Genomic DNA, 12,631 nt, shown 5'->3' with positions numbered 1-12,631 from the left:
TCCCTAAACTAAAGCAATCTGCATCTGGTTTTTGTCATTCTACTTCCAGCTCCCAAGCTTAAACCAAACCCCACAGTCAGGCTGAGATCAGACGCTGAGTAATTCCCTCTATTTGCTTCCATCAAACCTCACACAGGCTGAAAATACATCATGGGACAGAGATCGGAAAACAGGAATGAAAAAGTAATTTAGAATAATGGCAAATAACCTCTTAACATAAAGAAAAATGATGATAGAAGGGGAAAGAAGGTGTTCCATAACAGAATCTAAGGTTCAAATGATGATGATGTGTTGCTGTAGGCTATCTTCGCTGCCACACGGTGATGACGTGCTCAGCATTGTCTCAACATGTCTGCCAGTTGCAACACTGTCTCCTTTTTATGGCCTGCATGCTTTCTCTGGTAGGGATTACAGAACTGGGCTCAGAGAAGAATCAAAACATCAGAGAGAGCTTCAGGCCCACGCCTCATGCAGAGCACGGGTGGGCAGCTTTGGAAAAATAATTCCACTCACACAAAAAAAAGACATGATTTTGCTGTTTCCTGCAGACAGAAATGTGAGAAGCAGACAGGAATGCACGAGTGTTCTGGTTGTGTTAATGTGGACAGGTCTGTTCAGCCTGTCTTCATTCCTGCCCATGTTTACAACAGTTTACTTATTATTTTTGGGAGCGACCTTTGCTACGTCGCATGTAGTAAAGCTGAATGTTGGAAAAACTATGTGAGGTTATCGCCAGAACGACTCCAGCTCTGGGAACTCCAGTCAGATGAAAGCTTTAAATTTTCCTGATAGTGCAGCCATTCTTGTTACAGCTCACTTTCCTGTATCTGAAACTGGAATAATCCTTCTTTTAGATTGCTCCAGAATTCCACATCCTTTACTATGGGACAAGGGGATTCATTTCCAGCCTGAGAGTTCCTGCTTTACTTAGCAAAGCTCAGAGGGAAGAATCAGACCTTCTTTGAAGCAAACGGCACAAGATTCAAATGACTTTTTAAAACAAATAAAAGTTTCACGTATGCAGGAAAACATCCAGCTCACTTTTCATCCAGAACGTTTGCTCTTTGGTATTATTACCTCACTCATTCCTTTCGGAAATAAATACCCTCTTATATTATTTACGTTAATTGATCTATACCATGTGTGACAATACAGTACACTGTCAGAAGAGCTGCTCTGCAGTTTTTTGTTGTTTCAGCTGCAAAGGGCAGATGAAGTCAGATCATAACAAACATGGTTGCCATCCCAGCCTTTCCTGTCTTGTTGCCCGTTTCCTGTGTTAAACTGACATATTCCTGATAATCGGTTTAGCTACACCTAAACCTAACGTTGGCATTAAAATAGAAACATATAGAAACTGGTCCCCCATTCTTGTACAGCTTTGACCTGCCAATACTAAGGTTGAACTATTCTAATGATCTCAAAGAGCTTAAAGGTGCAGTAGAGGTTTTTTTTTTTTTTTACATTTTTTGGAGCATTTTTTACCAAATTGCTAGAAATGCTTTTCACCTGCTGATGGCAACCAATGATCTAAATGTTTTGTCAAAAAGGAATAATTTCAATCACATCTGAAATGTACAAACCTGGAAAAACCTTATCCAATCATTGTGGACATCCCATTCTTGATTGGATCATGATCCATCCGTAGAACCACCCTGTGACCATCCCTCCCCTCTTTGTGCATTCTTGGTTTGGAGCAGCTGTACAGGAAGCGAAGCCAGAGCTGAGCTGCCTTAGTTATAGACAGAACGTAATGTTCTGTTTGCAAAATGTGTTTAAGGTGTTTAAAATATCTTTCCTGAGTTTTCCCCTTTCAGAAATTATGTATGAATTTTCAGTGATTGTCTTATCATATATGATGATAAGATGTAAGCAATACATCTTTTTTTGTGTGCTAAGCACGCCCCCTGCCCTACAGAGCTCCATGCAATAGGAAACTGAGCGCCAACCAGAACTAACCAATAATGTTAGACTACCGCTTACATGCTTCAAATTTAAGGAAGTACCTTGGCTGATGCAGAGTTGACGAACTTTTCACGGACAAGTAAGTAAATATAAATATGAGAACACAACATGACATGAGAATAATACTTGTAAAACAATGTGTTTTATCTCTGTTTGTTGGCTACAGAAGTAGTAGTTTATAAACAAAAAACATGAAGTCACCATCTTAAATAACGAAAGGAGAAACTAATTGTGTGATATGCTTGTCTGCCACTAGATGGTGCCATCAGATAAGAGAAATACTCCGGAAAGAGACTTTGTCTAGTTCTGTTCTTGTTGGGAAATTTTCAGGTGATGGACCTGTTATCCACAATTCTGTAATTCATCAACGCGACTGTTCTTGGTGGAGTTTCAAGCAATTTCTGTGGGTTCTGCCCCTTTTCAGCACCTGCTTTGATGTGGCTCCAAGTGTACCAAGCCGAGCCAATAACGTGATGCCAGTAACTGTTGGTCATGATTGGCTAGGGGTGGAGTCACTGTTTTGACTGGAAGTTTTGACCTGTTCTTCGTGGAGTTTTCCCAGGTTGTTAGTGACCTTGAGCTGCTGTGTGTGCTCTCCTACGGCCCCTTTAAACTAACAAAAAATATACATGAAAAAAATGCTGATTAACTTTAAAGTTATAATACTGGCAGTAAAAAAAATTGATCTGTTACTGTTGGTTAGTGCTAAGCAATGGTGCATTCATGGACTATCAGCTTTGTGGGTTTCATGCAGAGTATTGACCCATTCTAAGCACCAGCTTGTCTTCAAGCATCAATTATATAAATATGAAGTTAGCCTCAACAAATAGTTGGATGTGACAGTTCAGCTCCTTTTATTTTCCAGTGGTTTATTATTTTTAGTCTCCACAGAACCTGTTCAGCTGATATCACAGTTGCTGGGAGGAAATGAGATGATGTCGTGCTCCTGTTTACATGACATTCATACTTGCCTTGAATGCCAATTAGATGGCAGTCACCTGTGGCTGAACTAGAAAGCCGGCTTTTATTTTTTTCAACAGACGCACCAATTAAATAAAGGCGGAAGTTACAAATGAGAAGTGTACACAAAGATCCTGGTTTCTGATTTCAATCTGAGGTTGCAATTCCCTGCTTATTACCAGTTTGAGGGGATACAATTGCCCATCTTGACCCATGAACTAAAACTAAAAACTGCAGAGACTACCAGTACATTTGTTGATGCTCTCTGCTGCAGGATTAATTACTTTTGTCGTGTTTTTGAGCAGAAGCTGAAATGCTGCAGCTGCTGCTTTAAGTGCGATGCAGTTTGCTCACAACTAGATCCAGAACATTATGACCCACGGTTGCAGTGCTGGTTGGAATGCTGCACAAGCCAGCAGCAGCAACACACTGCAGGTTTGATTTGGGAGGGAATCACAGTTATGTCTTATCTCTGCCCAAATGATTGTATGAATAGATTAACTCAGTGACCTGACTGTTTATAATTGGACTGGAAGTGCTCTTGGCTACGCGCTGGACACGTGCCAGGATCAATGACTGGAAACTACGTAGCTTTTCTACGCTTTTGTTGTTGTTAGATTTCGGGTGCTCATTAAGATTTCCCAGCTGGAGAATGGAGGATTTTAAAACTTCCTGTTGTTTCTCACACCTAAGCTTTTAACTGGTTCCTTGGTTTGTAAATTGGTCTGCCCTGTGAGCTGCAGAGCACTGCTCGGTCCCTCGGCCTTCTGCAGAAACATGGCTGATTCCCTTGAGGTTTTCTTCCAGGATAATAGTAAGAAGCCCTTTCTTTGTCTCCTTCCTTCTTGTGCTGTTTTGCTTACCAGGCAGGAACCATTTCTATGTACCTCCTTTTTGCGAGGTGTATGGACAGCTTGTTCATAAGGCACACAGTAAAATTCTGGTGGCCGTGGAAGAAGTATTTGGCAGGTGTGAGGGGACATTAATTAAGTTTTCACTTTGACTCTGGCATTCCAAGATGGCTGGTTGTGCAGTGGCACGTTAATTCACCTCTGTTATGTTCTATCCTGTGGTGAACTTGTACAGTTAAAACGCGTCCTATCATCCATCAGTGTAATTTAATGAATTCATGTGCTTTACCTCGATTGCAGCAGACATACGCACACAGGCCAAGTAGCCGCTGATCGATCAGAAGATCAGTTTGACTGATGAAAATGAACTTGAGAGGATGTGCAATGCAGCTTATGACAGATTTGATTACATTCTCTCTAGAGCGTTTAAACCGCCTGTGGTCAGCGCTGCTGCGGCGCTGGAGCTTGTGTTTCTACTGTTTGCTGAACTGGATCCCTGTTTTCCTCAAACCGATTGATCAAACTACCTCAATGTCCAAACATCATATCACCACAGCTCAGTGAAAATGACAAACTCACACACATCATTTCTGCATTATTTTATGTCTTGCTAGTGGGTCCAGTTTTCCGTGGTCTAAAGTGGAAGTCTTGTTTGATTGCAACATTTTATAGAGTTAAATCAAATTTATCCAGAAAGATAATGATGCAGATTTTTGATCAGATCCTCCCATTCTGTCAAATTTAAATACGCGCCCGATTACCGTAATGGCTCTAAAGATAATCTTAACAAATATTCCTGCCATGTGTGATGTGTTAGGACCACTCTGGTCTGCTCAGAAGCACGTTGGGCCTAGGGCTGCTCAGTTAATCGAATTTTAGCTGCTGTGGTTGGGACAATTATTACATTAACTGATGGACCTGTAAATAAATGGTTTATAAATGAGGTAGAAATAAGTTCCTCACTGATAAATAATAACTAATCTCTATGAGACTGAGGACACGGTGCTAGTGCACTCTCCTACAGCACATTGACATGACTAAATACATATTATGCAAAATTTTGTGATCATCAATTTATTTGCATTTATTTGTTATAAATGCCACTGTATAATTCTTGCTGTCAGTATGTTGGTATTTGGGTCTGTACTGGTTACACTTAAATGAGTTAAACCAAGGTCTATAGCCCTTCAATGTTGTTGTAGCCAAAGTTTAATGCCCCCGCTATCAAAATCGTCACTCCTCTTCGCCTTCCTGATTTATGTGAGGAAAAATAAACCTGCTTGAATCCTAGTTTATTTAGTTTAGTATGCTCTACATTGTCAAGATGTGATTCTTGCAAGAAAGCTATTTAAATTTGGTCTGTTTTTAATTTTGATAGTATTTTTTTCCCGCTTTATTGGGTTGAGGACTCCATGTACATTATAGGAGGCCACATTTATGTTTCTGCTCTTTTGAGTACCAATAAACTCATCCAGCATTCTGTTCCTGATGACAGCCTTGTCATAGAAATAGATAACACACACCGAGTGTAAGCCCCCAAAAACTAAACAAGTAACATGAACGAGAATTTCAAACATAGAACAGATTGTTACGATGTCCAATGTGGGGTCCGTAAACGGGACCCTGTTGAGCTTCTCTTGAACAGCTCGAGGGGGAAGTCCCCGGTCCTGTTTCCAGAGTGGGGGCCCTTAGCAGCATACTGAAAAAGATCCCTAGCCCCGATCTGCTCTTTAATTCGATGAGTATCACTGTTCTTGATAGAATTTTCCTCTTAAATACATCCGGCTCTGCAGGAGAAGAGGGAATCGGAGCCAACAAAGTGGAGGCCTGGGCTTGGGGGGGGACCACATCTCTCTACCTACTGCGGCTCCGGAGGTGCAGGGGATGGGCGCCTGAAGGCCCTCAGCCTCTCTCTGTAGCCGCCGTCCCGGGCAGTGGCGGTCGCCCTTCTCTTTGCGCCCCTCTGTGGTTTCCTTCAGGTCAGCTGACGAATATGCTCCATCAGCGTTTCAGGAGATTTAGCGATCCTCACCCTGTAGCCCCTGGCCACCATGTCTTCAGTTGTTTCTTCAATGTTGTCGTAGATTTCTATCCCTTCTTTATATGAAACTTTCAACCTTGCCGGGAAGAGCGTCTGGAATGGAACTTTGTTTTCCTTGAGCGCTTTTCGGACCTCTGCGTACTCTCCTTTGGAGAATAGCATGTGGGAAATCATGATCTATTTTAATCACATTCTCCTTCCATTTATTCCCTTGCTCTGCCATGCCTTGCGGAGGACCATTTCTTTAGTCTTGTAGCTCAGAAACTTTACTATAATGGAGCGGGGCGGGGCACCGACCGGTGATGTGGGCCCTAGTGAGCGGTGTGCTCGCTCAGTATGGAGATCGCCTGCTCTTCGGAGAGTCCGAGTCCTTCGCGGAGGAGGTTCCCCACAAATGTTGTCACTGAGGCACTTTCGCTTTCAGCCCCTCTGCAACTCCATAAATCCTTATATTTTCGCGTCTAGTTCGACTTTCCAGATCCATTATCTTTTCCTCTAGCTGCACATGTAGCTTTAACATGTCTGTTAAAACTTGCTCCGTATTTTGAGTTCTGTCCTCCAGCTTTCCAATTCGCTCTTCTGCTTCACTCAGTCTGGTGTTTACTTTTGCGATTTCTTCATTTATCGTTTCGAGCTGCTCTTTGTTTTCTTTTCAGAACCCTCTCAGCTCGTGTAGGATCGCCTCCAAATCGCCCATTGTTGTCGTTGTTGTTAGCTGATCCACGATTAGCATTAGCCTTCCGTACCTCCTTTAGGTCCTCCTCTCCCGCTGCACTTCAGGGATTTCCACTGGTTTTCAATGCTCAGTGAGTTTCTAGCCCCCTTTCTAATGCTCTCTGAATGTAGTAATTACTCAACTTGTTGGGGGTTGTAGAGAATTACTGGGGGGTCTCACGGGAGCTCTCTCAGCACGCAGCCGTCACCATGATGTTCCGACCGGAAGGAGCTTTCCAAATTTCGAAAGCAATCATACACACACTCTGAAACGGGGAAAACCCCCAATAAACATTTCTTGAATTCTCAAGTTTTGAAGAGTTTTACCTCGCTGCCAAAGACTTTGCAAAATATTCTTTCCTTTGCTTAAGAAATTTTCTCTTTATGTCTATTTTAGTCTGTTTTCCCTTTTTTGGAAAGACGTTTTACTTGCCACAGGATTTTTTATTTTCAGAAATGTTTTGCTAAATCTTAGATGAAAGGTTATTGATCTGGTTCATTTTAAATCAGAGAGTCTGCTCTTGTGTGTTTCTGCTTTGGTTGCATCACTTATTTTCATTACCAAGTCCCGAGCAGCTGAAAATTATTCGGGGAAAAATAGAGGCATAAGATTATTTGTATAACTGGTATAAGTATGTCTCAGCAGTGTTTTCCTGCCTCTGCAAAGAAAGAACAAAACAAAGACCTACAGCAGGTAAAATACTCTCAGAGCTCAAATCTTTTAATACACAAACTTAGTTTTTCCTCTCCTTAACTTTTAGGAATTTGTTAAATATTTGATATTTGCAATACTCAGTATGTGTTCAATACTTGTGCAAAATCGAATTTACATAGTATGGCTGTGTCATTTTTATTTGTTGTTTTAGGGATCAAAGGTTACAATAATAGCTTAATGTCTTGTTTTTGTGTATATACATGTACCTTTGTTATTATTTGTCCTCTAATTATTCTCTTAAGTGTTGGTGCTGCTGTGAATTTCCCCACTGTGGGATCAATAAATTCTATTCTATTCTATTTGGGTTATTGCAAAGATGCTTCATAGGGAGGCTAATCAAGAATCTTTCCTGATTGTTTTTGTAATTTTTCCTCTTATCAGAGTCATCGGGCCAGTGAATAACTCCCAAACGTCACGGGCATCTGTCATATCGACAGATTGTGGGCGACGGTGGCACAGGAGTTAAGTGCTCGCCCCGTAATCGGAAGGTTGCAGGTTCGAGCCCCGCTCAGTCTGTCACTGTCGTTGTGTCCTTGTCGTTGTGTCCTTGGGCAAGACACTTAACCCACCTTGCCTGCTGGTGGTGGTCGGAGGGACCGGTGGCGCCAGTGCTCGGCAGCCTCGCCTCTCTGTCAGTGCGCCCCAGGGCAGCTGTGGCTACATCGTAGCTCATCCCGACCAGTGTATGAATGTGTGTGTGAATGGGTGAATGACTGATTTTGTTGTAAAGTGCCTTGGGGGGTTCCAGGACTCTAGAAGGTGCTATATCAAATACAGGCCCTTTACCATTTACGTCTGCTGTACCAGTCTGTCAGCCGGCTGTTGATTGACCTCACTGCTTGAACTCAGTCGTACTAAAAAACAGAAATGGTTTCTTTTGAATCCCAGAGCTACACTGAGCTGAAACTCAAATGCTCTAAAATTCACCTTTTTGTATCCATAGCATAAAGTGCATTTTATGCTTAGTTTATAAATTAGATTTCATTTGGAGCTGAAATCAGCAGCTTTTGTGCTTTTTCTGCTAATCTGTTCACTTCTTTCCTGTGCTTAAACATATATTTTATACGTGGTTTTACTGATATTAAAAAGTCCTAAAAGAGCTTCATTTGCTGTTCTCATGCAAACATAAAACAGATTTTTTTCCCTCTGCATTCTTTTTGCATCATCTCTCAGCTTCAGTGAGGGGATGGATTGTCTGCACATCCTACCATAAAACCCAACCCTTCCACTGCTCATGTGTGAAAACAGCTTATGTTATTATGTGCATGAACAGTATTATATAACTGACAGAAAATCAGATGCAGTAGATCTGATCAGCCACCCACCATGCTCTGCTGATTACGCTAATACTCTAATTAGGTCACCAGTTGATTGATGAGTTGGTTTCCAGTGGGGAATAACGAGGCCATGGGAGTAAATGTTTATAGGCAGATGTGATTTAGGGACACATATGCACACAATATGGCTCTCTGACTCTGTTTGCCTCCACATCTAATGAGTCTACAGAAACATCTCGATGCATAATATAATACAAACTGATTTTTGCACAATAAATGGCTCTATTACCACCCTTTAAACTCTTGTTTAGCTAATGATGAATCAGTGTAACCAAGAACCCATCTAAACATGTTAAAAATGGAGATCAGCCGATTTGTAGATTTGTTGCAGATCCCAATAGGTAGAGGTCATGGTCAGCCGATGGTCAACATGTTCTGCTAAGTGTCTGTGCATATTTTCGTGCCTGATGTTTAGACATATTCCACCTTATTTGAGTGCTAAAATATCACCAATGACATCAGTGGATACACAACATTCCTGTACCTGAATCTATTTTTGAACACTGAATTTAACCAACTGTTGAACGGCTCTTTGAGATAAACGACCGACTAATGAACAGCTCCCATGAAAGAGCTATAAGTCCCATCACTACTGCTTTTCAGATATAAAAAGGAGGGCGATTTATTGAGAAATGAAAGGGAACTTCTCTGTCTAGGCCCACTCGGGGCTGTTTAACAAGACTCCCTGCAGGGAAATGTTCTCGCTAAGTTCAACAAGACAAACATTAGTATGGTAATACCATCGAGATATGAAGTAGTATGATAGTAGTGAAAATATACAACTTTTATTTAAATAATTCAATTTGCCAAGATGTTTATTTTCACTTCTGGGACTCTGAGAAGTTAGCATTTAAATATGGTGATTGTTTAGAAGTAGTGTCCAAACCACCTGATGCTGAATCAGTTTAAACTCATTATAGACCATTTATTGTCTAAATGTTGGTTTTGTGTGATATGTGTGGAAGATTTACACAAACAAAGAAAACAAACAGGAAGTGGATCTATAACCTCTTTCTATAACTTGACAGTAAATGTGTAAATGAAAGAAACGCTTTCCAAGAGCCACAAATGACCTCACCACAGCGGAACTTCCCCTTATAAATTTTGTTCACTTGGTGGCTGAAAAAAGACATACTGAGATAAAAATTAAAGCGCAACCTTGAAAGCAAGCCACTTAGATTTATTTTTTCTTATTTATTCATAGTAGCAGCTGCAGAAATTATAGTAATTGTGCTTCATCTGCTGTGGAAAGGTTTTTTTTAACCGAGAGGATGGACTTTGAACTTTATTGTCAACGTTCAACAACATAGCGCCACACACACACACACACACACACACACACACACACACACAGAGGGCTGCAGAACGCTGCATTTGCTAATGATCAACCAGCAAGTTTCGGGTAAGTTTCTGGATTTCCTGACAAGCTGCTTCTAAAATAAAAAGGAAATATGCCGCGACTCTACAAGCTACAGATTTTCATTCATTCATGAAGATGGAGGGTTACTGTTTACACCCAAGACTCTGTTCAGACAAGCATTTGAGAATATTCACTGAAATTATCCTAGCCGGCTAACGTGCCTGAAAATGCCTATCCCATGACCAATAACAGATGATACCATTACACTTTGAAGATGATGCAAAAAGCTTTTGAGCAATAGTTAACTTTCTACGTAAAGAGGCAACTGTGAGCAAAATAAGATGCATGTATGAAAACTAAATCAAAACAATTGTATTTTATTATTGTCAGCTCTGCTGTTGAGGCTGCCATCTCTGGAGGGAATTTAATGGGTTGATAAAACTAATCTCAAAGTAAATAAAGAGAACTCTTGTCAGTGTTTCCAAATATTTCAGATTTCACCACATGGTGTTGAGACTCTTTTCTTTTGGTGTGCTTTGCCTTGGTATAGTTCTTGCAATGAAACTCAATAAAGTCAATGTTTTTACGTGTTATGGACTGGATTCTTTTTTAAAAGCGTTTAAGGTGGATCTGAATAATCTTATTGGGCAATAAAGGAAACAAAAATGAAGACCTTTGTTTTCCTTGTCCAGCAATTAAATAAGTAGTTGCCCTTTTGGCGTAGTTTTAACCACTATTAGAGCAAAATCCAAAACAGACTAAAAATGAATTCAAGAATTAACATAAAAACCTTTGCGTTTACCTCTTCAACGTTTTGGAGTGAAATAGTGAGAAATGATGTGTGCAAACAGCAAAACAAATGTGCCAACTTGATTTAAAAACATTCAATTCTTGATATTTTTCTTTCACCCAAATAGCAAGTGAATAGATATCAAAAATACACAAAGTTTTTCCCAAAGTTCTGTCTTGTTCTCTGGCTGAAGTTGAAGTCCCATAGTCCTCATCACACTGTTGAAATGACATCTCCCTGTGGGGAGCGGTGAGCTACAGCAGTGGCTGCGCTCGGGAACTATTTGTTGATTAATCCCCCAACCCAACCCCTTAAAGCGGAGTGTCAAGCGGGGAGGAACTGGGTCTTTGGTATGACCCAACTGTAGATGAATTTTGTACATTTGAGAGGAAGATTTGTATTATTGTTTTGTCCTTTTTGGACAGGTTTGTGCAGATAGCATCTCGTCAAGCTGGTGTGTGAAGTAATTGTTGCTGTTTCTGATTAAACAAGCAGCAGTTTGGCTTCGGAAAGGGGCACAGTCATCAGCAACGAGGAATTGTTTTCATGAGCCAAGCCACGTGAACTCTGTCCATCCAACGCTGGACTTTGTCGTGTGTGCTTACCTGTTGGAGGTCCTTTTTTGTCTCCACTTGTGCCTGTCTATGTGCAGCATTATCTTATTGTCCCTAATGGTGTCTGGGAGCTGGAGACAGGCAAGGAGAGGTCAGCGAGAGGGAAAGTGCAGCCTAAAGCCAGCTTCCACTTTGAAACCTCAGCTACCAACTGGTGTTGTTCAGCAGTTTGGCATCCACCTCATTAGAATTTTTCACATTCCTCTGCAGGAAGCTGAACTCAGCTTCTTTTTCAAAGTTCTCCTTAACCCAAATGATCAGATTTGTTGTTGAGGGATGCTGCTGCTATCATTTCACACTTTGTTCCAATCGAATTTACCATAACCATGCTTTATGACCAGACTCTCTTTATATCTTTGTTCTGACAGCTGTCCGAGAAGAAGATGTGTCTGAATAAGGAGACCACCTTAGCTGTTAGCTTTGCAATTACCCTTTTAAAAATGTTTTGCGGGAAAATGGTCCTCTCCGAGTTGGATTAAGACTTTCTTTGCAGAACTTGTCGCCCACCCAGATCATTAGATATAGTTTAGCAGGTTTACCATCACTGACTGTAAAGTATATCAAGCGTTTGAAGTGTGTATTTATTGTGCCGTCTCTCCCACGTGAAACCCCAGTGGAGTGCTTTCTAGATAAAAGAAGGGGAAGGATCGAGGACACACTGCTGGATGTGATGGCAATGAATACACACTGGCAGTCCTCCAGAACTGTCGTCTTGTGTAAGGCTTGGAGTGAAATCTACTTTGCCCGTGGTTAATCTCTGCCCACTACTTAGAGCTGTGCTGCAGTGATAGCGAGGGTTTGGCACTGTCGCTAGTCGCAGAGCATCCCAGGACAATGGTCACAATGAATATCGATACACTATTGAAGCGTACCGCCCACATTTATTGTCCTTAGTTGAACCCCTCATTATCCAGCTTTTGCACCTATTCGATCTGCAGCTGTTGATGCATTGATCAAAACTCCTCGTGCACGCTTGTTTCATAACAGACCTCTTACCCGGAAAGTCAGTGTAGCACTTTTCTCTGACTATCTGCCCAAGCATGCCCTACTCCTCTCCTCCACTCACACAGGCATTCATCACTTCCTCCACTGAAATTGGTGAAATTCCAGGATCTGAACTTGCGGTTGGATGGTGCTTGTGTAGTTTGTCTGCCAACACGCTTGCTTGTTTTCCCCGTCCAGCTGTGTGGTTCTCAGGTTTGCTCAATCATACGTGGGCAAGTTTGTGCGTGGCGTTCAGACAGATTCATGAACGGGAGAAGAAAGCAGATGTAAAACCGGTGA

The sequence above is a fragment of the Nothobranchius furzeri genome, chromosome 18 (genome assembly GCF_043380555.1).
Source record: "Nothobranchius furzeri strain GRZ-AD chromosome 18, NfurGRZ-RIMD1, whole genome shotgun sequence".
NCBI lineage: Eukaryota > Metazoa > Chordata > Actinopteri > Cyprinodontiformes > Nothobranchiidae > Nothobranchius > Nothobranchius furzeri.
The sequence above is the reverse complement of the archived record's forward strand: the minus strand, read 5'-3'. Positions refer to the sequence as shown.